The 19,008-nt window shown below is 39.8% G+C and overlaps 1 protein-coding gene and 1 long non-coding RNA gene across 2 annotated transcripts in view; both read left to right on the top strand.

Moving 5' to 3' along the window:
• The window catches only part of epas1b (endothelial PAS domain protein 1b), a 160,640-nt gene that overhangs the window by 91,135 nt on the left and 50,497 nt on the right, over positions 1-19,008 (top strand). The gene's annotated exons all lie outside the window — the stretch shown is intronic.
• On the top strand, positions 1,779-6,712 carry LOC144689790 (uncharacterized). Its single transcript, XR_013578709.1, has 2 exons — positions 1,779-2,397; positions 5,949-6,712. It is a non-coding gene; the product is annotated as an uncharacterized LOC144689790 (long non-coding RNA).

Here is a 19,008-nt window from a genome sequence, read left to right as displayed (position 1 = left end):
AGCAATTTAGTTGAAAGCAGGCAACTAACTGGTTAATAGAGTGGAGTTTTGCAATATACTTCATTTGGCTGATGAGCAAGGATTGATCTTAATGAGGGTCAGCTTCTATTGAAAATGGTGGATTGGTCCTCTGAAAACTTGTGTTGTTAAAAGTTTCTGTGAATCAACGACAGTTGTGCCCACTTATGAAAGAAGTTATATTGTTGGGGCAAGTACTGAAGGTGGTAATTATTTACTCCAATAAAGAATTCAGATAAACCAGATTTAACTTAGTAAAAACAATTTTGTTTAAAATCCCGTTTCATGGCTCCAATGCTTTCATCCGTTCTAATTCAGCAGACAACTTGAAATGCATTTGAAACGTAATATAGTGTAGATTGCGTCGTATAGGTCAGCTTTTGAAGCCTCCAAAAATCCTTCCGAAAAACAAGGGTTGGCTTATAGGTCGAGTATAAAATGTAAACTCCTGGTGCCAATGTAGGTGGTCACCATTTTGAAATTTTAAAAAAACACCGGGAATTCAAATTAGATCAATGTGACACATTTTACTGAACGAATTATTTCTACAAGGATACCTTTAACCACAGTCAAAATGTTTTAAAGCCCATCAAATTCATTGTCTTTGGTATCCGATGCAAAGTGCATTGAATTCATTCTTGGCTGTGGCATCATTATAAGGATCCCACTCTGGATCAGATTTGAGCGCTTTCAGTTTCAGAATCATCCCTCAGCAACAAGCCATCCTTCTCTCCAATTGGATATTACACATTTTATGAATGATCTGATCACAATTTGTGCTTTAACAGCATCCCATGACTTGATGACAAAACCACCCAAAACATCAAACAGTGAAGGTTTTTCTCTGTCAACCATCCACCTATCCCATGGTGTGAACATGTTCCTTAACTGGCTTGTTGAGGCACACATCCAAAGGTTGAACTATGGATGTTAGAACCCCAGGTATAACTGCAATCTGAAATCCATACATAACTGGGGTCACACTATGAGGTCAGCACAGGTTTGTGAATATACTCTTTAGGGCTTGATTCCACACCGAGGAATGCCTTTCCCCGCTAAAGTTTTCTGGAAACAAAAGAGGTTCTCTTTGTTTAATAACAAATCTACGCTGATTGGATAATCTTATGTAGTGCGATCTGAAAATGCGGGGAGGGAAGGAATTCAATGGAAGGAACTGCGGCTCCTGAATTAGGGACTAGATTGAGATTAGCATCGCAGGAAATTAGCTGGAACAATGGTTTATAATAATACTTCCATGTTCTACACAGAAGGTACACAGTGTAACTGAAAAACGAAGAAGAATTGATTTAACATGCTTGAAGTATAGAGTTCTTCTTAAGATTTTTTGTCTTGTTTTGATTTCCCTTCTCAAAGTTTAACCCCATTCTCTCTGAACTAAAAATATAATTTACTTTTCATCCAAACTAGCCTTGTTTCAGCAGTAAGGGTAAAGAGAAATCAGTTTCACTTCAAATGCTATTAGTTTAATAAATATTGAAATGTTTTCTAGAGTTGTTGACATATTTATTTCAAGTCATTTTTAAAGCTTGAAAGACCACAGAAACAGAGTCAAACCAGTGCATTCATTCATCAAATATTCAGATATATTCAACCATTATAAAAAAAGCAGTCCATCTTTCTGCTTTCTACCTGTTCATCGCCTTATGCAGCAGTGCAGTAACATTGTCATTTGTTCAATTTCTATTCTTGACCTGACACACTGATGTCAAAAGTCAAACTTAAAGAACAATGACAAAAACAAAGGGAAAGGACTTTTTGTGTTTGCAAGCTTGTACAATCTATTTTTGTCAACATTTGTTTTATTATCACAGCAAGGTCATTGGTTATTGGTAGAACAGGACGTCATTGCCAAAGTCAAATATGTGTACAGCATGGTGATGCTTGAATACACTGGTACAATAAAAATAATGTTGCAAGTAAGATCAAATGCATTTGACTAACCAGCAAAACTGCTTTGGTTGGGAGTTTTGCTTTTAACTGAAATATTTTTCTTTCAAAAAACAATGGACTGATAAGTAACAATGAGATTGGGACTATTAGTAACACCGAGCATTAAGACTGTAACATGAGGTTGGGATCACAATAAAATTAAATAGGTACAAAATATTGAATTTTTGTTTTTATTTATTCCACCGCCCTTTTAGGTCTCCATGCACCACAAATTATTCCCCAGACAGACAACCTGCTACCAGGCCTTTGGAAATAGCTGATATGAGGTGTATAGGAGCAGTTTGGGATGACTGCATTTGCAAATTTTCTCTCCCTCCGTATGGAGAAATGGAGAAACCCAATGGCTTCCACTTTGCAACTGTCCTTATCTGCCAAGACTGGGACATTACCACATGGGGATTTGTAGGGGTAAGCCCTTCTCCCTAGACTCCACTATATAGGGCACTGGATTAAAACCAGATGGGTATTTTTTTTTAATTACCTTTTTTTTTAAAAAGAAACTCACTTTTAAGGTGGCTCTTCCATTGAGCATGGAATATCATTTAACCAAAGAAGATAGATTTTGATGGCAGCCACAGAACTCATTAAACCTTTAGTACCTGACTTTCATGTGAGTCTTGCTGGTCTGTTTCCAAACTGATTGGGAGTTGTCTATTTTTACCTCTAACTTTGATATAAACAGAGTTAAAAATAAAGCCCTACTGATTTAGTCTGGAAGCAGAAGAGCTATGTATTAATCAGTGCCAAGTAGGAGATACATGATTCAAAATTATCCTTGGCTGATAGCATGGAGAACTCTCTTTTATTTAATTGAGGCTCATTTGATTCTTTGGTCGTCAAGGATTCATAGAGGTGCTTTAAGTGTATAATATAGAGCACAGAAAAGAATAAATATTTCATACTGGAAGCATTCACCTCTGCTCTTTTAAGGTGTTATTCTTATGACATAATTCTGCAATGTTGTGCTCCCAGCTGGAAGTTCCAACCCACTTGTTGAACATTTGGGGCTATGGTGATGTTGTCCTACCCCTTTCCCATTCTCTTTGAAAGTTTGTTACCCCAAGAGGGGATGCAGATCCTCTCTCCTGGTGTCATGTTTTCCTCTCTTTGCTCATTTTAACAAAAGGCGGAATTGTCCCAGATTTGCACAAAGCGTGGTAGCAGGCAGGAAAAAAGTCATTTTACCCGCTGGACACAATGGTGGGTTTTCGCGCTGTACCATCCCATTCCCACCTCATTAATTATGCAGCCACAGGAAACACGCTGTCTTGCTGGTGGGTGGACTCCAATTTGCCCGTCATGCCATTACCTCGCCGCATCCTCATGTAGGGTGCCATATTTAAAGTGCAGCCATGCGCACACTTCCCAAAGCTTGCAGCCTAGCACTGCTCTGGTGGAGACATGGCCCCAAAAGCCAAGACGAGTGCAGCACCTCCACCCCCCCCAGCCCTGGATTCAGTGACGCATCCTTGGGATGCTTTCTGGATGCTGTGGAGACCTGCTGCAATGTCCTATACCCTGGCCCTGGCCGCCGGAGGCTTATCAGTCTCACCACTCTGGCTTGGGAGGCGGTGGCAGAGGTGGTCAGTGCCAATGTTGCACACAAGAGGTCAGCCATCCAATGCAGAAAACGAATAATGATCTCATCCGTGCAGCCAGGGTAAGGCAACCATCTCATCACTCTAAACTCACACAATCACAAGGCCATCACACATTCACTGGCATCTCACTCACTGCCAGCTCAAGGGACATCACCACTCAGTCTATCATACACACCCTCACATCTCCGTCTGGCCTCATCTCCACTAGAAACTGCCTCCTCAGCGCTCACCATCTTGTGGTCACTTGCACAGATCAACATGTGCCCCAAACAGACCATGTGATAGCCTCCTTCCCCAGTACAGCCCTCGCCCTGCAGCCTCTTCCCTTGCCTGACGCCACTTCTTCTCCCTCCCCAAGCAAGTGCTAGTCCTGCAGCCGATGAAAAGCCACCCCTGACGGTGACTCAGGAGCACAATTGACATAGGAGGCTCATAATACTACCTTGAGAACTGGATGACCTGAGGCAAAAGCAGACTGAATATTTTATATATTTTGAACATATAATGTAAACATTTTTTGAGATCAACAGTGCAGCAATTTAAGGAAAAAGGGACTATAATGACCATAATTGGCATGTAATAGAGAGTGAAGCGCAATTGAAAACCATTGTTCCTGTATCATGGTTAGATCTTCCCTCTATACAACATACTTTATCTGCATTTCCTTAGTTTTCCTTTCCTGTGTATTTCCCAATATAAACACAATAATGAGAATGCAACAGTTCTAATGTCAGTGATATTGCTGAATCAAGTTTGAAAATATAAAATGTTTATAATTTCTCTATTTTCTTTTTTGACATTTTCCTTTATTCTTTCTCTTTCCTTATTTGTCCAAGTTTTACTCTAACTCCAGTAGGGAGACAGAAGAGAATCTATGGGTACTGTTACCATGTATGTGTTACCCCCTAAGAGATGGAATGTTATAATTTAACCTTCTGAACATTTTAGAAAATGAAGCAAAGATTTCTAATTTTTTTTTAAGTAGGCACAACCTCTTGCGCGTTCAAAACATTTAAAATTTACCTGCCAGGCTCAGAAGTCTGCGCATGTTCCTAAGCATGAATGTGCAGAGTCTCCCATGGCAGCAAGAGTGCAAATTTGTGCAGATCAGCCCTGAGTATAAAAGCAGTGTTAGTGGCTGTGAACCACTCTTTGCAGCTACCTGTTCAAACCAGTAGCTCAAAATAAACGCAGCCTGAGAGCAAGGTCACCTCGTTTAGGTCTTACACATTTCCTGAAGACCAATTCAAATCAACAGTCAGAAACCGGATCTGAACTGGTGATGGTACATGGCGAGGGAAAAATAAGAGCTGGGGAAACACAAAAGGCATGTATTTCCTAACTTTGAATTGAAGGTCCATTGCTTCATTTTTATCATGGTGTGCATACTTTACAGGGCCAGGCATGGAGTTGTTTGCTGATGATTTCACAGTGTTCAGCAGCATTAGGGACATGGTAGTAAAGAGGATTTTTACTGGGCAAGCAATCTAAATGTTTGAGCCTACTAATCTAGACGGAAATTTCAAATCCCATCAAAGCTGTTGAGAAATTTAAATCCAGTTAATTCATTTTAAAAAAGCTAGTCTCAGTAATGGTAACCATAGAACTACTAGATTGTAGTAAAAATCCATTTGTTTCACTGATGTCCTTTACGGAAGGAAATCTGCCATCCTTACCTGATCTGGCCTGTAAGTGACTCTAGACCCACAGCAATATGGTTGATTCTTAACTGCCCTCTGAAATGGCCTAGCAAACTACTCAATTGTATCAAACCCCTGCAGAAACAATATGAATAAAACCAGGTGAATCACCCAGCATCAACCTAGGCAGCAGGCACCACAAAAGTGCATGCAAACCCCTGCTCATTAACATGTAGACACTTCTGCCAAAATTGGCAGAGCTGTCTCACGGACTGGTCAAGCAACAACCTGACATAGTTATACTCACAGAATCATACCTTTCACCCACCATCCCAGGCTCCTCCCACTGGCAGGCCAAACCCCCTAAAGGGGGCAGCATACAGCCAAGAGGGCGTGGCTCTGAGAGTCCTTAACATTGATTGCAGACCTCTTGAAATCTCATGCCATTAGGTCAAACATGGGCAAGGAAACCTCTGGCTGATTACCACTTACCACCTGCCCTCAACTGTTGAACACAACTTGGAAGAAACACTTAGGGTGGCAAGGATACAGAATATGCTTGGGGTGTCTATCACCAAAAGTGACTCAGCACACCACTACTGACTGAGCTGAGTCATGAAGGACATATCTTCCAGGTTGGGCTTATGGCATGTGGTAAGAGAGCTAACAGGAGGAAAAAACCTACTTTACCTTGACCTCACAAATCTATCTCTCACAGATGCATCGGTCCATGACAGCATGGGCAAGAGTGGCCACCATTCCTTCATTATCACTGGGTTGAAATCCTGACATTCTTATAACAGCAATGTGGGATTCACCTTTACCTCATGGACTGCAGCGTTCAACAACCATTTTCTTGGGACAATGGGCAATCAATTCTGGCTTTGTTAATAATGACCACATCCCGAGAATTATTTTTTAATGAAAGATTATGTTGACTATGTAAAATGTGTCTTAAAAACAGTTTGGTTTAAACTTTAATGTGTTTAGATTATCACAGACACCATAGAAGGATGTATTAATAATGAATAATTGTTATGCAACACACTGTGTCTCAGAGCTCGTCCTCAAAAGGAAACTGGTGGAGGAGGAGGGGAAGATTCATGGAAAAGTGCTCTAAAACCGCAGGACTATGCACATCCTGTGTAGACAATTAATCAAAGTTTGTTTATAGCTGCTATTTTTAAAATAAGGTTATTATACATAACTGAATGAAAGTTTCAATGCACCTTGAAGATCCAAATACATTTGTTTCCCTAGCAGACTACCAAGAGGTTTCTCTATTGAACCCAATTTCCTTTCTGACTCCATCAAATAGGATATTCAACTACTTAAAGTGACTTTGTAAAATCAATGCTATACGAAGTTAAATATATAAAAAATTTGTACAATTTTCTAAGTGTACAAAAAGATTATATAGATTTGGGAAAATGACCCAGTAAAATTATTATGTAATTTTAAATAAAGGCAAATTTCAATTTTTCCATTCATTCTGAGGATTATAATTCTGTAATATAATGTTTTACTTCTTGAAATCCAATTTATGTTATCATATGCTCTGTGGCTGTATATGCCAATCACATAGGGTCCGCCAGCTCCAAACAGGTTCTAAGTCTGGAATCTTGCTATTTGCTCTGAAGTTGCTCCAAGACACACAAGGGGCAGAATTTTACAGCCTCGTTTCGGCGGGGACGGGGCCGTAAAATGCGGCGGGCCGTTATAAATGCCATTGACGACAGCGGAAACATAAAATGCCGCTGTCATAAAATTCTGCCCAAGGAATCTCTCCATTGGTGAGGTCAGAGGAGAGTTTGGATAACAGAACAGAGACTTGACAAAAACAGCTTCTGTGTAAAATAGGGGAGTATAGTACTTTGTACAATTTTGTCACATTTTAAGTAAGACAAATGTTAGAAAATCAGCTGTTACATTTTTGGGTCTTTTTAATCCTCTTATACATTAGTTTGCTTCTCATACCTTTGTTGCATTCCCAGGTAATGCTAATTCCCCTTAAAATGTCATTCAGGTATTCAAAAGTAGTAGAGCATCATATCAGCCAATTTTTTAAAAGTCTAAAATAGCAAGCAAATTTATTTTACAAGAAATAAGCACATTCAAATAATGTAGTTACATAATCAAATTAGATAACCTCCATGCAAAATAAAATTGAACTCTAAGAAATAAACTAAGTCCTAATTCTTTCTAAGTAGTTTTCAGATAATAGTGCTTCATTCGCTTTCAGTTCTTTACACTGTGGGAATCTAACTAATCCACATTGTCTCTTGGAAGCGCAATTATTTTCTTTCTTTCAGGATTTTCAATCTAATAATTTTCAAATTAACTCTGATTTGAAAGGAACAACTTCTCATGTCCAATCTAATTTAGAAAAGGAAACAATTCTCTTGATCATGTACAAACTGAATCAATTGTGCAACATTTCTTAAGTTGGAAATAATTATTTCTGTGCAGACTATAACTGACAAAGCTTGCAACATGTGATTACTAGACTCAACTATTCCAGTATTCTCCTGGCTGGCCTCATACCTTGCACCCTTCATAAACCTGAGCCCATCCAAAACTCTGCTGCCTTTATCCCATCCTGTTCATCCATCACCTCTGTGCTCACTGACCTGCATTGGCTCCCTGTTTGGCAACACAACAGTTTTAACATTTTCAACTTTGTTTTCAAATCCCTCCATGGCCTTGCCCCCCTCTATCTCAGTAACCTCTTCCAACCCTTCATGATCTCTGAGATCCTCCAATACCAGCATTTTGCAGGCCCTGATTTTCTTCATTCCACAATTGGTGGACAAGCCTTCAGATGGTTAGGCCCTAAACTCTGGAATTTCCTTCCTAAATCTCTGTGCCTCTCTCTCCTCCCCTAAGGCGCTCCTTAAAATCTATGTTTTTGACGAAGCTTATGGTCACCTGTCCTAATATCTGCTTAAGTACATATATACGAACATATAAATTAGGAGCAGGAAATGCCTTGGGACATTTTACTACATTAAAGGCACTTTATAAATGCAAGTTATTGTCATTGTGATACAGATATTTGAACTATAATTGGTGTTTAAATTACTTATGTATTGTAATTGGATTTAAAGAGTCAGCCACTAAATAAAACTTAAAATGTTTAAACAATAACCACTTGCATTTATGCAACACAATTAGTATAGTAAGTCTTAAGGCACTTAAGTTAAACTAGACAAAAACTCCTAATTTCATCACAAAATATACCAATTTAATTTTTAAACTGTTTCCTAATGCAAATGAGGGACAAAAACCTAAATGTTTCACTCTAGTAGAGTTCCCGCTAGAAGAGAGTTGGATGGAATGTCTGCATGCTGATTTACCCTTAATATAACACCGTCTGCTAACTGTGATGAAGCTAATTTAAAAGTTGGTGGTGGGCTGCCTGCCGTACTCCTGGGTCTGTGAGCTCATCAGTCGCAGGTGAGGATTGGGAGTGGTGCTGAACGAAAATATTTGCAGTTCTTACCACAATGTACCAGCAGTGCCAGCTGAAGAAAACAACCTTTGTAATAAATTATTTTAACACTCCTGCATTCTTAAGGCAGTTGATCCCTTTATGATTGATTTACTAGTTAAGAGAAATCTTTCATGTTGCAACCTCCCTCTTAAGTGACACTAGATGCCAAGAATGTAGTGACATCTAAGCACTCAGCATTGGCACGGCATCACGTAAAGGAGGACATATTTCGAACAGCACCCCACAATTCTCATGTCCTAAAACAGGTGGGAAAGAAGAGTGAGTGCTTCTCTTTAGTGCAAATATTTCTCTCATTTCACACATGAGGCTCTGTAACTAATTACAATTTATATAATCAATAATTATATTTTGTTTCAAAATTATGCAAAATAATTACAGTGATAGCCTTTGAAGAGGATTGGCTACTATTCTGCTGTATAATGAAACTAGTTTCACCAAACCAATGAAATAAAACAAAATATTTAAAAGAAGTTGGAATAGAAGCTAAAGACATGTATATGTAAGAACAGTTAACAGTTATGTTATATAAGTCTATAGAGTGTTAATGCTCATCTTAAGAATTGCTCTTTGGTTGAGGTATAGGCAGGCGCAAGTAGTTGAGTCATTCGGGAGAGAGAAGAGAACATTGATGGAAAACAAAAAACTTAAATATTTTATTGGGGTGGTGGAAGTGGCAAGGAGCAGTGTACTGAGTGACCATTGTCCTTACAGTAAGGATGAATTTTTGGGCCTTTACCTTCAGGTGGCTGAACCGAGCTACTAGCAAAGAGATTTTCTTATAATCATTTTCTAAAGACAAGTTAGCATTAGTGACTCTGGGATGTTAAGCAAATAATGTTTTTGTGGAATACTCCTATGACAGATCTACTTATAGCAACTTCAGCAAACTGATTTGAACTAGAAATGATCTGTGCCAGGCTACCAAGTAAATCTAACAAAACATTTGTACCAAGATCCCCATTTTCCTTTTTGTTGTGAGGTTCTGCCCATTAATGTATTTATATTATCGTTTGCTATTTTTAATATTCCTGTGAAAAGGTAGCAGTGGGTGGGAAAGGATATTCCTTTGCAAAACAATGCATATTTGTAATTTTTCATTCTCATGATAATTCGTTACAACCTTCAAAAGCATTCTCTGAAATGCATTGTGCTGAATCTTCACATCTCACTTTTGGAATTCAAAACAAATACAACTTCTGCACAGTCAAAAGGTCAGCAAGATTTAGACTGTTGAGAAGCAGGATACCTTCAGTTTGTCTTGGGCATCAGCCAATGTCTTAGTAGTGAGGACCAACTGATTATAATTATGTCAGTAGCATTTTAAGGACTTTGCATTGAACTAACAGCCAAAATTCTTATGAAAGTTCAATAGTTTTTTAATTGTTTCAATTCCTTGTGTCAGATTGGAATAGTTATTCAAAATATATCAAAAAGATATCTGAAGACAAATGCTGATGTGATTTCCTGAAAATATTTGATTCTAATAACAGTTGAAAGAATTGTTGCAAAAAATTGGAATATTACCTCTGAACATTTTGTCATTCCTCATGCCAATGGTAAGTGAAGTACCTGCAGTTTTATCACATCACTTCCAAGACATTTTAAGTTGTGTGGTGGTGCCACTCGTTAGTGTCAGAGTGAATTCCCTACACTAGAAATTCCTGAGTAAGGTCCTAGGCAATCGCCACAAAGAAGTGAGAATCTATGAATGAATTTGATCCCTGGCATGTCTCATAAAGCTCAATGCTGTGTTAACTTGGGAAATGGGGTCTAAAATAATCACTTCAGCATTGCCAGGCTGGCCATGTTCAGCATTGCATTTTCTCCTTTGTTAGGTCATGAAACTGTTTGGCTTTTATGATTCTTCCATTCAGCTTTTCTTGTCTGCAGTCCTATCTATCATGGGCAGGACAGAAAATTTGGCGACCCATCCGAATTTTCGGCAGGGCAGGATTTTCTGGTCCTGCCGATCATGGAACTGCTATTTGGTCATTTCTCAGCTGGGAGCCAATTCATTATTTTTTATAAGATAGAGATCTTTAGTCATAGGTTCTGCTTTATGTGAAAAATTGACGGAGTCGAGATGCATATGTAATAGTGCCTATGTCGTATGTGAATTTTAGCAGATCCAAATCTTTCATGGTCTGGGTACTCAATGTTGACTTGTGTAGCTGCTCCTTAAAGCACAGGAAATTTGAATCTACTGGTTTAATTATAACCGTAGACAGCTAGGCTGCCAAATTCAAGCAGTGAGCCCTCCACAAGGGAAGTAAAAACAATCATCTCGGATGCTTCACCATTGCAATCTTCTTACTGGACCATATGATGCAACTTGCACACATCATACTGCTTTAAACAACCACAGGATATCCCAAAGTGCTTTAAATCCACTTACTTTTTAAATGATGTCACTGTTGTAAGAAACGCGGCAGCCAATTTGTGCACAGCAAGCTCCCACAAAAAGAAATGCGATAATGAGCGGATAATTTGTTTTTGTGACACTGATTGAGGGATAAATATTGGCAGGACACTGGGGATAATTCCCCTGCTCTTCTCCTAAATAGTGCTAAGGGAGCTTTTACATCCACCTGAGAGAGCAGAGAAGGTTTCCCTTTAACAGCACTTCTGACAGTGTAGCACTCCCTCAGTACTGTAGTGGAATGTCAGCCTTGGTTTTTATGCTCAAGTCCTGGAGTGCGACTTGAACCCACAATCTTCTGACTCAGAGGCAGATCTACCAACTGAGCCATGGCTGACACTCATCTCTATTAATGTAGGTGAAATTGGTTGAGTTTTTTCAGCTAAATTTTGTATAATGTCACACTTATATTGCTGTGAATATCAGCAAAGACTACAATTTTGATACAAGAATTCAAAATGAATATAAGCTATTTGCTTCCAAAGCCATTTAATTTAGATTAATATATAGATTGATTTTGCCAGCAAAAAGGAGATAATGGCTTTGTATTAAAATATATCTGTTATCCATCTACATGTTAAAATCCATCTGTTAAATCAAGTTCAGTACTAGTATCCCTTGATATCCTGCCAACTTGAAGAGAAGATGAATTAGTGAAACAATTTGTGAGGGCAGGTCCCTCATACCTTTTAGCTTCTCTTCAAATGTTATATATCATATATTCAAACCACTTCAAGTATTAAGCTATTAGTGTAATTTTAGCGATACTGGCAGAAACTAGCAGATCTCCCATGCCATTGCTCCCAAGTAGTTTAAGATGTGGAGCATGGTAATGATGTTTGGCTGTGTAATAGCACCCTCTCCTTGTGGCCATTTGTGTATGGATGTATATACAGTCAAATCTCATTTTTGGTTGGTACTTGACTTTACACGTGGCACACTGTCCCTTTCTGTCTTGTAAAGATATCACTGTCTGGCACTGAGTTGGGATTGTAGATGTCCTTAGCTTTTTTTTGCTGAGAAATAGTTTTAAAAGTCCAGTCTTGGTTAAAAGGCTGTTGATACACTTGGGTGGACTTACCTTCAAAGATGGCTGCATCGACGGGTATTATTTGGTGACTGGGAGAGTATAGCCATGACCAAGGGCAGAATCTTCTGCCTGTCAGGCGGGCCAGTTAGGAACGGGCACCGAGCCATTTTACAGGTCTTAATTAGCCCGCCCAGTGTGACGTGCGCCCGGTAGCGCTCAGCGCCGGTAGCGCTCAGCGAAAGAGCGCAGAAATCTCCTCAGGGAGATTAAGTTCAAATTGAAAATTCAAAATAAAGAAAGATTAAAATTATTTAGACATGTCCCCTCAGGTGACGGGTGGGACGAGGTCTCACGAAAAACGCAAGGCCGCTTGGGCTCTTTGCTTGCCCGCCAACCTTAAGATTGGACGGGCAGCCCTATCAATTATCTCAATTGGTTTTTAAATGGCCTTAATAGGCCTTTGACAGTTCAGTGGGCACGCAGCCGCCTCTGGTACGCGCCCGCCAAATGGAAGATCAGAATGACACGCGGTGACACCGGGACGCACGCCCATTGTCACCGCACGTCATTTTACACGCCCGCCCCTGCACGCCGAAGAGAAATATCTGCCCCAAGAGTCTTTTGGAGTGCTACAGATGTATTTCACTGCTAGTAATATCCTCAATGTTCCTGATAATCTGGCTGTTAATCAGGCAGCGAGGGAAAGGAAAATCGTGATATTTCTGACTGAAGCAGCACAGGAGTGTATGAAATGCTCAAGAATTTGCTCGCCCCTGCTAAGCCAAAAAACCTGCCACTGTCAGGCACATTTTGTAAGCAGCACTACAATCCCAGATCATTAGAGATTGTGGAAAGCTATCGGCTTGGAACAAGGGGGAGAATTTTCGGCTCGGCGAGCGGGGATGGGGCCCGCTCGCCGAGGCGTAAAACGGCGCGGGGTGACGTCAGGCGTGCATCATTTAAATTTTCAGTTCAGCGGGTGCGGAGCTGACTCGCCTGCGCATCCACCGAACTGTCAAAGGCCTGTTAAGGGCATTAATTAACTAATTAAGGCTATTGAGAAAGCTGCCCATCCAACCTTAAGGTTGGCGGGCAGACGAAGAGCCAAGGTGGCCTTCGCATTTTTCATGGAACCTCATCCACAGGCGGGATGAGGTTTCATGAAGGGTTTAAAAATTAAATAAACTTTTTCATTAAAGTTCATTGACATGTCCCAGCACATGTGACTCTGTCACATGAGGGGACATGTCTTAAATTTTTCTTCTTTATTAAAACTTTTAAAACTTAAAACTTATCTCCCTGAGGCACCTCTGTGTCTCAGGGAGATTTCTGCACTCTTTTGTGCACATGTCTCGGGGAACTCCCCACCCGCACAGGGAGCGCTCAGTACTTCCAGGTGCGCGTCATGCTGGGTAAGCCTTAATTGGCCCGCCTACGTAAAATGGCGGCGCGGACCCGATCAGGGGTGCTGATCGGGTCGGCGCCCGCCCCTGCACACACACCACGCCCCCCCCCCCCCCCCCACCCCCCCGGACGGGAGAAGAATTCTCTCCAAGGAATCAGTTGCTCAGTGAGAACATTGGAGACTTTATCGTGGCTTTGAAAAAGCTGTCCATTCATTGTAATTTTGGAAGATTTCAAAAGAGAGCATTGTGGGACAGATTTATGTGTGGTTTAAAAAGTGAATTTATGTTTTTAGTAAATTACTGACATTGCCAAAGTAAACTTTCAACCTAACTTGCCAAACAGTATTGTTCATGGACATGGTGGAACCATGACTTAAGAGAAGTCAGAGTTAACATCTTATCAGTCATCTGCTGAAGTAAATAGGATGCAGCTGAGTAAGCAGTAGACCCTCATACCAGCGTTTAGCAGTAGCACTGGTACTAAATAGTCCTACTAACAGTGCTTAGGCTAATATTGGGCACAGAATTGTCCATTTCTGAAGGCAGAGAGCTACAACTGGAGGAAGAAGTGTCACCTTGCCAAAGCAAGTTGAAAGAATGTAAATGGAGAAAAGGTTGGCTGGAGGAAACGGCAGTTCCTGCATATGGTTGTCGAACAGCGCCAGTTCGATGAGGGGTCAGTTGAGACCCATACGATCCGAAGTACAAGGATGTCTGGTGGAAATTCACAGTCCAAGTAGCATTGGATCAAGCTCCAGTAAACATGGAGGTCGACACGGGTGCATCAGTCAGCATGATTCCTGAATTGTTATAATGTCAAAAGTTGAGTCAGCATCAGCTGGAGAAATCATGCATAGAATCATGAAGTTATGGAGGAGAGAAAATCCCCATAATGGGAAGTGGTGCCAATCACATACAAGGACCAATAGCAAAACTTCCCATCATTGTAGTGAAGGGTGAAAAACAAGCCTTGTTAGAAACAAACTGATAAACAGCACTTAAGTTCAATTGGGATGAGCTTTTTTGTGCAGAAGTGAAATTCACAATGCTAGATGATACATACATATGAACATACATTCAAACAAGGAGCAGGAGTAGCCCCTTGGGCCTGCTCCACCAGTTAATAAGAACATGGCTGATCTGGTAGTAATCTCAAATCTGCATCCTGCCTACCCCTGATAACCTATAACCCCCTTGTTTACCAAGAATCTATTCAACTCTGCTTTAAAAATTTTCTAAGACTCTGCTTCACCACCTTTTCAGGAAGACAGTTCCAAAGACTCAAGACCCTCTGAGAGATAAAATTTTGCCTCATCTTCATTTTAAATGGGCGACCCCTTATTTTTAAACAGTGATCCCCAATTCTAGATTCTTCCACAAGAGGATACATCCTCTCCACATGCACCCGTCAAGTCCCCTCAGGATCTTATATGTTTCAATCAAGTTGCCTCTTACTCTTCTAAACTCCAGTGGATACAAGCCTAGCCTGTCCAACCTTTCCTCATAAGACAACCTGCCCATTCCAAGTATTAGTCTGGTAAACCTTCTCTGAACTAATTCCAATGCATTTACATTCTTCCTTAAATAAGGTGACCACAATACTCCAGATGTGACCTCACCAATGCCTGTACAACTAAAGCATAACCTTCTTACTCTTGTATTCAATTCCCCTCAAAATAAATGATAACATTTTATTAGCTTTCCTAATTACTTGCTGTACCTGCATTCTAGCCTTTTGCAATTCATGCACTAAGACACCCAAATCCCTCTGCATCTCAGAGTTCTGCAATCTCTCACTATTTAGATAACATACCTCTCTTTAATTCTTCCTGCCAAAATGGACAATTTCACATTTTCCATATTAGACTCCAATTGTCAGATCTTTGCCCACTCACTTAACCTATCTATATCTTTTCGTCGCCTCCTTATGTGCTTTTCACAAATTACTTTCCTACCTATCATTGTGTCATCGGCAATTTTGGCAACCACCCCTTCATCCAAATCATGTAGATAAATTGTAAACTGTTGAGGTCCCAGCACTGATCCCTGTGGCACACCACTTGGTACATCTTGCCAACCTGAAAAGGACCCATTTATACCTGCTGTCTGCTTCCTGTTAGCCAGCTAGTCTTCTATCTATGCCGCTATGTTATCCCTTACACCATGATCTTTTATTTTCTGCAATAACCTTTGATGTGTCTTCTGGAAATCCAAGTACAGTACATCCACTGGTTCCCCTTCCTCAAAGAACTCCATTAAGTTGGTTAAATATGATTTCCCTTTCACAAAATCATGTTGACTCTGCCTGATTACCTTGAACTTATCCAAGTGCCCTGCTATAGCTTCTTTAATAATAGCGTCTAACATTTTCCCTATGACAGATGTTAAGCTAATGGGCCTATAGTTTCCTGCGTTCAGTCTCCCTCCATTTTTTCTATCTTCCAATCGAATGGAACTTTTCCTGAATCTAGGGAGTTTCGGAAAATTAAAACTAATGCATCAACTAACTCACTAGCCACTTCTTTTAAGACTCTAGGATGAAGTCCGTCAGGATCTGGGCACTTGTCTGCCTGCAGCTCCAACAATTTATTCAGTACCATTTCTCTGGTGGTTGTAATTTTCTGGAGTTCCTCCCTGTCTTCCATTTCCTGATTTATAGCTGCATCGGGGATGTTATTCTCTATTCATGAAAATATTATAATAATAATGTTATTGGGATTCATTATAAAGTAGGAATGGTGGGGTCGAGATAGTCTGTGTGAGAGTGTGTGTGTGTGTATGTGTGTGTGCGCGCGTGCGTGGGACTTAACTGAATTAAAGACAGCTGGTCTGAAGACTTTAGTGTATCAGAAGAGAAGCTAGATTTGAAATGCTAAATAAGTAAACATGGCTCAAGTTTTAGAATGTGAGGTGTAAAGGAAAATTTGCATTTTTAGATAAGCCAGAATAGTTTGAATTTCAAAAGAGTGAAATGTTACACTTAGCCAGAAGAAGCTAAACTGTGTTTATTTTTCCCAAAGCCTACTGATAAAATTGGTACTATGAAAGATTTTTTATTATTAGAAAGGTAAAGTCCAAAGACATATTAAAACAATGAAATTTGCTTTCAAAGGGGAAAATATGTATTAAGGGGTGAAGGCTATGTGCAAGAAGAAGGCATTCTAATATCTAACAAATGTGAAAAGCCTCCAGCCTCTGTGTACAAAGCTGCTGCCCATAGGAATCAAAGCTAAGATAATTCACCATGAATATCCCTGTCCAGGGTATTGTGTGCTTTGCCTGGGTCTTTTAAAATCTATTTTGTTTTTACTGTTGCCTTAATGGGGGTATAACTGGGAGTGAGATTAATTAGGGGGGATAGGAGTTCCATAGTAGTAATTTGTAGACCTATGAATGTGCTTAAAATTATGTATTTTATTAATAAATATTTAATTTAGTTTTGTAAAAAAAAATCCTCAGACTCGTTGGACTTATTACTACTGAATGAAAGGCATGCATCTCGAAATGAAACAATTGCCACAACTGTTTTGCAATTTGTATTTTTAAGTTTCCCACTGGGATTTCAACAGTTTAGCATTTTCCATCCGCTGTGCCATAACAGAATTGGGGGCTCTTTGCAGGATATATTTGATATTCCTTGATTGGTTTGGAGTTGGTGAATCTTAAGCTTACAAGTGCAAGAAACACTTTGAATTCAAGAGTTGGTGTGAGGTTTTTTTTAAAGTAGTGAGACTACAATATGGCTTTGCCAGCTGCTAAGACTTGTCTGGAAGTTGAAAGTTATAACTTTGGTTGGTTTATAAAAGGTAAATAAAGCTAAGCTAATAGAATTGGCAGATAAATTACAATTAGGATTACTTGCAGGGATAAGGAAATCAGACATAATTGAAGGTATAGCACAGCATTTAAAATTGGAAGGAATACCCGAGAGACTGAGTTCTCCAAGGGGTGGTTCATTGGAATGGGCTCAAATTCAGTTGCATATGAAAAAATTGGAACTAGAGGCAGCAGAAAAGGAAAGAGGAAGGAAACAGATGAAATGGCCACAGGAAAACTGGACCTTGTTGTTACAATCTCGGTTGGTGGGTAGAACACATGAAGCTTATGCTTCATTGTCAGAAGAAATGTCGGTCAACTATGATGTGGTAAAAAAAAGGCTATTTTGAGCGCATATGAGTTGGTTCCTGAGGCATACAGGCAGAAAGTTAGGAATATGAGAAAACAGCCTGGGCAAACTTATATTGAGTTTGAGAGAGTAATTTTGACCAGTGGATATTGGCATTGAAGATAGAGATGACATATGCAGCTCTTATAGAAGTAATTCTTTTGGAAGAATTTAAAGATTAAATACCTTCGGTAGTGAGAACTCATGTGGAGGAACAGAGGGTTGAAACGGTAAGACAAGCAGCAGAGATAGCTTATGAATATGAGTTAGTTCATAGAGCTAAATCTTTCTTTCGTCACCCTTTTAAATCAGAGAAGGATAGAAAGTGGAAAGGTGAAAGGAAGGTGGGTAGTTAGGGAAGAGAAGGAGTAGGCAGAAATTCCCAGGAAGCTTTTTCTTAGAATAAAAAGGAAGGTGCTGAGGGTAGAGCTGACACTCGAAAATTGAGGTATTTTCATTGTAATAAAGTTGGACACACGAAGTCAGTGTGTTGGAAATTGCAGAGAAAATCTGTTGGGATTATTGGGGTGCAGAAAAGTTCTGTAAGTAAAAGTACTGTGGGTTCTTAAGTTCAGGCACAGGAAAAAACAGTGGTTTGTGTGCAGGTAAAACAGGAAGAATCAGTGATAGGTAAAGAAATGGGAATGTGTTCACAATTTACCCAAGAGAGTTCCAAGGAGCAGATTGCAGAAGTGTTTAAAGATTTTGTATATGAAGGGAAAGTCTTTCCATGTGTAAAGGGTGGAGTAGGTAAAAATTTTAAGAGACACATGGATTGGTCAATCCTTAATGTTGTGGGATAGTAACATTTGTTGTTCAGAGAGAATATTGCAGGAACAGGTGATAATAAGTGGGGTTCATGGAGATGCTAAACCTATTCCATTGTAGAAGGTAAATTTAAAAGAATAAGTGGAAAACAGGTTAGATGATTGTTGGAGTAATGGGAAAAATTGCCCATTGCAGCGGCTCAATTTATTTTAGGTAATGATATAGGTGGGTCACATATAGGGTGATGTCTAAGGTACTGTAGAAGTGTTTGCCACAGAAGTGTTGCAGAAAGAGCATCCTGGACTGTTTCCAAATTGTGTGATAACAAGATCACAGGCTCACAGGTTGAAACAAGGAAAACAGGAAATTCAAAGGCAGAGAGAAAGTGTGGAAGTCCAATTAACTGACACTGTGCTTGATAAGATTGTTCAAGAAGAAAGAAGCAGAGTGTGCGTCATGTAATTATGCTTAAGAGT

Source organism: Cetorhinus maximus, chromosome 14 (genome assembly GCF_964194155.1).
Source record: "Cetorhinus maximus chromosome 14, sCetMax3.hap1.1, whole genome shotgun sequence".
NCBI classification, from domain to species: Eukaryota; Metazoa; Chordata; class Chondrichthyes; order Lamniformes; family Cetorhinidae; genus Cetorhinus; species Cetorhinus maximus.
Note: the sequence above shows the minus strand (reverse complement) of the source record. Positions and strands in the feature narration are given on the sequence as shown.